The sequence below is a fragment of the Eptatretus burgeri genome, chromosome 10 (assembly GCF_056783735.1).
Source record: "Eptatretus burgeri isolate ZD-2024b chromosome 10, Ebu_testis_v1, whole genome shotgun sequence".
Classification (NCBI taxonomy): Eukaryota; Metazoa; Chordata; class Myxini; order Myxiniformes; family Myxinidae; genus Eptatretus; species Eptatretus burgeri.
Genome location: NC_140970.1, coordinates 5,949,865 through 5,957,364, shown reverse-complemented (window position 1 = coordinate 5,957,364; position 7,500 = coordinate 5,949,865). Strand labels below are relative to the sequence as shown.

Below are 7,500 nucleotides of genomic sequence, written 5' to 3'. Positions count from 1 at the left end.
GAAGAGGCGGGGGCGGGGGATGAAGAGGGGGGCGGAGGATGAAGAGGGGCGGGGGATGAAGAGGAGGGGCGGGGAGTGAAGAGGCAGGGGCGGGGGATGAAGAGGCGGTGGCGGGGAGTGAAGAGGCGGGGGATGAAGAGGCGGGGGATGAAGAGGCGGGGAATGAAGAGGCGGGGGCGGGGAGTGAAGAGGCGGTGACAGGGAGTGAAGAGGTGGGGGCGGGGGATGAAGAGGCGGGGCGGGGGTGAAGAGGCGGGGCGGGGGTGAAGAGGCGGAGGCGGGGGTGAAGAGGCGGGGGTGAAGAGGCGGGGCGGGGGATAAAGAGGCGGGGGCAGGGGTGAAGAGGAGGGGGCAGGGGTGAAGAGGCGGGGCGGGGGATGAAGAGGAGGGGCAGGGGTGAAGAGGCGGGGGCGGGGTGAAGAGGCGGGGCGGGGAGTGAAGAGGCAGGGGCGGAGGATGAAGAAGCGGTGGCGGGGAGTGAAGAGGTGGGGCGGGGGATGAAGAGGCGGTGGAGGAAAGTGAAGAGGCAGGGCGGAGGATGAAGAGGCGGTGGCGGAAAGTGAAGAGGCGGCGGACAAGGGAAGTAAATTTTGGGGGGGGGGTAAGCAAATTGAAAGCGGGAGACGGGGGGGGGGGGGATGAGGCGGGGGCTGGGGTGAATTAGGCGGGGTTGAGAGGGAGGGGGTGGACAGGGGCGGGGGCAAGTGGGGCGGGGAATCAATAGACGGGGGCGAGGAGTGAAGAGGCGGGGCAGGGTCGGGGTAATTAATTTTTTGGGCGGGGGTAAGCAAATTGAAGGCGGGGGGGGGATGAGTAGGCGGGGGCAAGCACGCCCTGTCCAGTCGATGTCCCTTGAGTGTGGGTGAGCTGGTGAGAGTGGTTGAATGAACGGAATCCGGCTGTGACGGGGTTTCGGCAAGTTAGTATTAATGTTCTTGTCGATTCCGGAATAATTAATGCTCGAAAATACTATATTTATAATTAATTCCAGGTTCTCTGGTTCATACTGTGACGATACAGGAGATCGGACAAATAATTATGCAGCACTGGATTGCACTTTACAAACACTCAACTGAAAATAAATAGGATGCTCATAGCCCGTCAAAAGTGTAGCCGCCGTGAGCTCGAAGTCACGTGACCGACGCCATCTTGGTTATCACTTCTTGGCCGACTGGCGTCCATCCGAGAATGACACACCACACATTGATGAATCACCAGCAGACATGTACATTCTCTTGACTGCTCAAACTGCCAACGATTTTGCCGTACGGTCGCACACAGTACATAATAAAGTTGGTTTAACATTCGATCACTTTGGTTTGCATCGTTTTGGTACGTAATAAAAAAACGACAGGTAAATTAATGTGTCCAATTTTGACCAAAGTAACTAATTGTGAAATAAACGGGCGGACGTGATCTTCAGAAGCTTCCTTAAAAACGCCCTGAGTTCATCACGTTCCCAAATAAACTCTATTCTCGAACGTTATTGTGAAAAGAAAAGGACAAAAGAAAGTGTTATAGTTACTATGATAAGTTTACTATTGACGAACTATCGCACGAAAGGAAAAAAAAACTCGATCGTTTTTCCTTCTGAATTACACACAAACGCATGACGGATATCGCCTTCGCACAGCATCGAGTGCTAACAAAGATGGCGTCCGGTAGCTATACCGGCTGTGGTGAATTAACGTGAATCGAGGGACATGACGCGGGATCACATGTTGTGCGTCTCGCGTATAAGGGGAGGTCTCCGCGGTGCGGGGTGATTGTACCCGGGGCATTGCTATTGACATCGGCTGTCCACTTGATGCTCGTTAACTGAAGGTTCTCATTGACTGGTGAGAATGGAGATTATATCGAACTCCGTGCTTACGCGGATTTAGTCTGCAATGGTTAACTGCACATGTATACGTTACTGCTTATGTACTCCTAGCTGAACCTGTATTTCCTGGTGTGCCCACAGAAGCGGCTCCAATCAAATGGAATAAAGCCTAAACTCTGAAGGTTCACCTCTCGCTCTCATTTCAATTTATTCCATTTGATTTTCTCGGCTCTCTCAACCAAAGATGGACAAGATCTACAAACCCGAGAGGTTCGACGCAGACCCAAACACGACTGACGCAGAAATGAAATGGTCACATTGGTTCTGCTCCTTCTCACACTATCTGACCATCATCGCGGAGGGAGCTGACAAATTTGCCGCTCTCGTGAATCATGTCTCGCCCGGCGTGTACGCAGGCTCTTCTCGGGGTGCGACACTTACGAAGCAGCGATTGACGTGCTGCAGGCGCTCACGTGAAGCCCAAGAACGAGGTATACATACGACATCTTCTCAACACACGCAAGCAAGCAGCCGGGGAGACAATCGATCAGTTCCTGCAAGCTCTGAATCAGCTGGGAAAAGACTGCAGCTTCCGGGCGGTAAGCGCCGAGGAACACCGAAAGGAAGCCACACGGGAGGCATTCATCCAAGGACTCAGATCAGCCCACATACGGCAACGCTTACTAGAGAAAGCGCAACCCACTCTTGACAAGGTAGTCGATCAGGCACGAGCGATGGATACGGCTCAGCAGCAATCTGAGTCATTTGGGACACCGATGCTGCTCATGAACGCTGCTACGATGGGAACCCAAGGAACCCCACTGGCACAGACACAGCCAGACATGAGGGATGGAGAAACACCCGAGGAGCCGGATACCCAGACCTCGTCAAACTCCTCAGCAACTGCTCCGGTCGGTAAATGCTTCTTTTGTGGGTACAAAAGGCATCCTCGTCAAAAATGTCCCGCCAGAGATGCCACATGCATGAATTGCGACAAGAAAGGGCATTATGCCAGGGTATGTAAATCTACTCTAAGGAGAAATAAACCCACTTCTGCGGCTCTCTACTCGCAAAATAAATTGACTGCAGCCTCCCCGGGGAATCTATCCAAGGCTATCATCAACGTACGAATTAACGGGCATATGGCTGAGGCACTGATTGATACCGGTAGCTCTGAAAGTTTCGTCAACAGTTCGCTAGTAAAGGGCAGGAAATGGGTAATCCACCCGACTGACAATACGGTATGCATGGCCGCCACCTCACTACAATCCCGCGTACGAGGGTACTGCAATGTTGAATTGGACGTAAAAGGGTACACGCATCGGGATGTAAAGGTGCTGGTGCTTCGTGATTTGTGCGCAGACGTAATTCTGGGTCATAATGTCCTCAAGCAGCACACGAGCGTCGAAATACCCTTTGGAGGAAGCAAGCCTCGTCTAATTTTAAATGCGTTGACCACCGCGGAGGTGACGTCCCCCCAGCTGTTCGCTAACTTGTCGCCGGTCTGCAAACCGATAGCGATCAAATCGCGGCGATATACCACTGCTGACATGAATTTCATCACTTCAGAAACCAAGCGATTACTGGAGGAGGGAATTATAGAACCGAGCGATTCGCCATGGCGCGCACAGGTGTTAGTAACCAGCAGTCAGAACCATAAGAGACGGATGGTTGTCGGTGTTCCCAACGGTCAATCGCTTCACCCAACTCGACGCCTACCCCCTGCCGCGCATAGATGAGATGGTCGAACGCGTGGCCAATTATAGGTATTCAGTACCATCGACTTCTGCGAAGCGCCTATCATCAAATTCCCATCCGAGAGGAAGACAAACCGTACACTGCATTCCAGGCAGGGCGGCGCCTACCAGTTCAGAAGGATACCATTCGGTGTCACGAATGGAGTAGCTTGCTTCCAACGGGTTATGGACGACATCATCTCAGATGAAAACCTCGAAGACACTTTTGTTTACGTGGATAATGTCACAGTGTGCGGTAGGGATCAGAGGGAACATGATAGGAATCTGGACAGATTCTTGAGCATTGCTGGAAAATATAATCTGACTCTCAACTACGAGAAATGCGTATTCTCGGCAAGGTCAATTGACCTTCTCGGCTACACAATAGCCGACGGCACAATTAAGCCTGATCCTGAGCGATTGCGCCCGCTCCGTGAGCTTCCACCACCTCAGGACTTGCAAACAATGCGCCGGGTGATCGGGATGTTCGCTTACTATGCAAGATGGATTTCGCAATACTCCGAGAAAATACATCCCCTAGTGCATTGCAAAAACTTTCCACCAGATGCCGCTGTCGTGAAAGCTTTCCACGATCTCAAGGATGATATCAGTAAGTCCGTGGTTTTATCGATCGACAGCTCGGTGCCCTTCGTGGTGGAGACCGACGCTTCAAATCACGCCATAGGCTGCAACACTTAATCAGTCTGGGCGGCCGGTCGCTTTCTTCTCGAGAACTCTCTCTAGAAGCGAGCAGAGACACTCGGCAATAGAGAAGGAGGCGTACGCCATCGTCGAAGCGCTGCGTAAATGGAGACATTATTTACTGGGAAACCACTTCACGCTCGTTACGGACCAACGATCCGTGGCTTTCATGTTTGATGGGAAAAATAACGGGAAAATTAAGAATGAAAAAATTATGAGATGGCGGATAGACCTAGCCTGCTACAGGTACGACATTGTTTACCGGCCCGGGAAGGAAAACCCTGCTGCAGATACCTTCTCCCGGGTCTACAGTTCGGCAACAATCAGTCAGGCTTTGCAAGACCTCCATGTGTCTCTGTGCCACCCAGGGGTAACCAGGATGGCACATTTCGTACGCAGACAAAATCTTCCCTATTCTGTTGAAGATATTAAACAAATGAATGCTTCATGCCCTGTTTGTGCTGAACTAAAACCCAGATTCTTTGGCGCGGCTTCTGGCAGACTGATCAAGGCCACTTCCCCCTTCGAGAGACTAAACATCGACTTCAAAGGGCCCCTACCGACCGAAACAGACAACAGATACATATTCACCGTTGTTGATGAATATTCAAGGTTCCCTTTCGCGTTTCCGTGCTCGGATATGACCTCGGGCACTGTCGTAAAATGTCTCTCTGACCTCTTCGCTATGTTTGGGAGACCTTCGTACATACATTCAGACAGAGGGCCGTGTTTCATGTCGGCCGGGCTAAAACAATTCCTATTAGAGCACGGCATAGCAACTAGTCGAACGACGGGTTACAACCCACAGGGAAACGGGCAGGTGGAACGGTATAATGGAGTAATTTGGAAAGCCGTAACTCTGGCGCTGAAATCGAGAGGACTGGGCCCCGAGCGATGGGAGGTTGCTCTTCCTGACGCAATGAATTCCATACGCTCTTTGCTCTGCACGTCCACAAATGCCACTCCTCACGAACGTATGTTTACTCACCAACGACGTTATGTTGACGGTCAAACGGTGCCCAACTGGCTGACCCACCCCGGTACAGTGTTCATGAAACGCCCGGTACGACAAAGCAAGTATGAACCGCTGGTGGAGGGTGTCGAACTCATTGACACTAATCCAGAGTATGCTCATGTCAGGCTCCCGGATGGCAGGGAGACCACTGTGTCGGTTCGCCATCTGGCTCCCTCAGGTACTGGCTCCCCTCCTGGCACTCCTCCTTCTGACATTTCCCCCAGGAACTCTGCCAGGCGACGGGGCTGCCGCGTTCCACCTGAGAGCGATCGAGGAGTCATCCCCGGCACAAGTCGAGGCTCACCAAGAGGATCGGGAGTCTCCCTCAAGTGAAACTGCCGTTTACTCCCGGAGAGGTCGACGAATAAGGCCCCCTCGACGACTCAATCTGTAAAGGAGATTATCGGCATTCTCGCTGCTCATGCTCCTATATGCCCATTATATCATATATCGATGCTCATTTCCATGCTCCTACAACTCAAAATAATCACTGCTTGGCATGTATGCTCCTGTAGATCTATTAGTCCGCGTTGCTTGAAATGTATACTCCTATAGTGCTAAAGCAATCATGGTGTGTAAGATGGGCCCCTAGTTACATTTTAAAGGTGGGGAGAATGTGGTGAATTAACGTGAATCGAGGGACATGACGCGGGATCACATGTTGTGCGTCTCGCGTATAAGGGGAGGTCTCTCTGCGGCACGAGGATTGTCCCCGGGGCATTGCTATTGACATCGGCTGTCCACTTGATGCTCGTTAACTGAAGGTGCTCATTGACTGGTGAGAATGGAGATTATATCGAACTCCGTGCTTACGCGGATTTAGTCTGCAATGGTTAACTGCACATGTATACGTTTCTGCTTATGTACTCCTAGCTGAACCTGTATTTTCTGGTGTGCCCACAGAAGCGGCTCCAATCAAATGGAATAAAGCCTAAACTCTGAAGGTTCACCTCTCGCTCTCATTTCACCGGCTCTGTGTGTTGTGAATGGCAATGAGCATTCTATTGTCCGCCGGCTCCTTCCCAATTCCACATCGAGGCGATGCATGACGTCATCGCTGGGCGCTGGAGGAAGGGAGTACAGCACTTAGTCTTTACTCCGTTTGTTACTTGCAAACTCGAAGATTTTTCAAGTATATAGGCCTTATCCAGATGACGTCACCGGTCACGTGACTGTGGCAGCTCCGCCATATTGAGTGGCAAGAAAGTATGCACTGCGTCCATAACAACCGATAGTCTCCACTTCAACTACACCGTTATGTCCAAGCAAGCGATTTTTTTTTTCTGCAAATGGGTAAGAGTTGTTTTTCCCCGGGATGTACTCCGCGATATACTAAAGGCTCTGGAGGGCAGTTTTACCGCTTTCCCGCCGAAGTAGACCGACGAAATCTTTGGATGTCGGTTCTGAGAAGAGAAAAATTGCGACCTGGCGAACATGACTGGTTGTGTGGCCTTCATTTTGTCTCCGGTATGTAACTAATTTCTGATATGTTATTTCAGTCGTTGGTATTAAATCGTTGGTGGTTACAAAATAGTGTCCGATTTGTATCATTAAAATGCATAATATCCCTTGTTTTATTGACAGAATGAGATAGGCTAGATCACCTTTCTAACAGCTGTCTAACGCGCAGCTCTGAGTTGTTTCACTACAGAAAGTCACATCGATATGTCTAATACATAAAAAACTAGCACTTGGAAATATCCACAGCAGTGTGGCATTGTACCGGATGTTTGTCATGGAAAAAATATAATGTATCTGTAAGCAAACTGACGAACGAAGATTTTCTACAAACTCAGCATTTAGACAAGAGCTTCACTTGATATTAACTTGTGGCAGCAGTCAGGTTAAAAAAAGTGACGCTTGTTGCTGAACAACACAAGCAACAACGATAATACAATAATGGTGAAATGAAAGAAAACAGGCTTAACCTTTGCCCTCACGATAATACAGTTATTGTCAGCTTTCGTCGACATTATGTCACTAACAAACCCGGCGACTTAATATGAGTAAGCGTCCATACGCTTGAAGGCTTTCAGGCTGGCTTGAGTGTAAGGACTCGGCGTTTCAACAAGGTAAACATAGATGTCAGGGAAAACGATTTGCGGCCAAAATTTCCTTTCTGTTGTCCATTTATCCTTTGAAATAATATAAGGATCTTCACTAAGACCACACAGCTTCAGTTTTTCGCGGTACTTCTTAGAAATATCATCTGATCCATGGAAATA

General features: G+C 50.1%; 1 protein-coding gene across 2 annotated transcripts in view; it reads left to right on the top strand.

The window, feature by feature from the left end:
- The first annotated feature begins 5,539 nt into the window (after positions 1 to 5,539).
- LOC147017879 (muscleblind-like protein 2a) overlaps positions 5,540 to 7,500 on the top strand; it is an 86,232-nt gene continuing 84,271 nt past the window's right edge. For both annotated transcript variants that reach the window (XM_085896954.1, XM_085896955.1), the window contains exon 1: positions 5,540 to 6,742. The gene's annotated coding sequence lies outside the window, so the exon portion shown is untranslated. The remainder of the gene's footprint in view (positions 6,743 to 7,500) is intronic.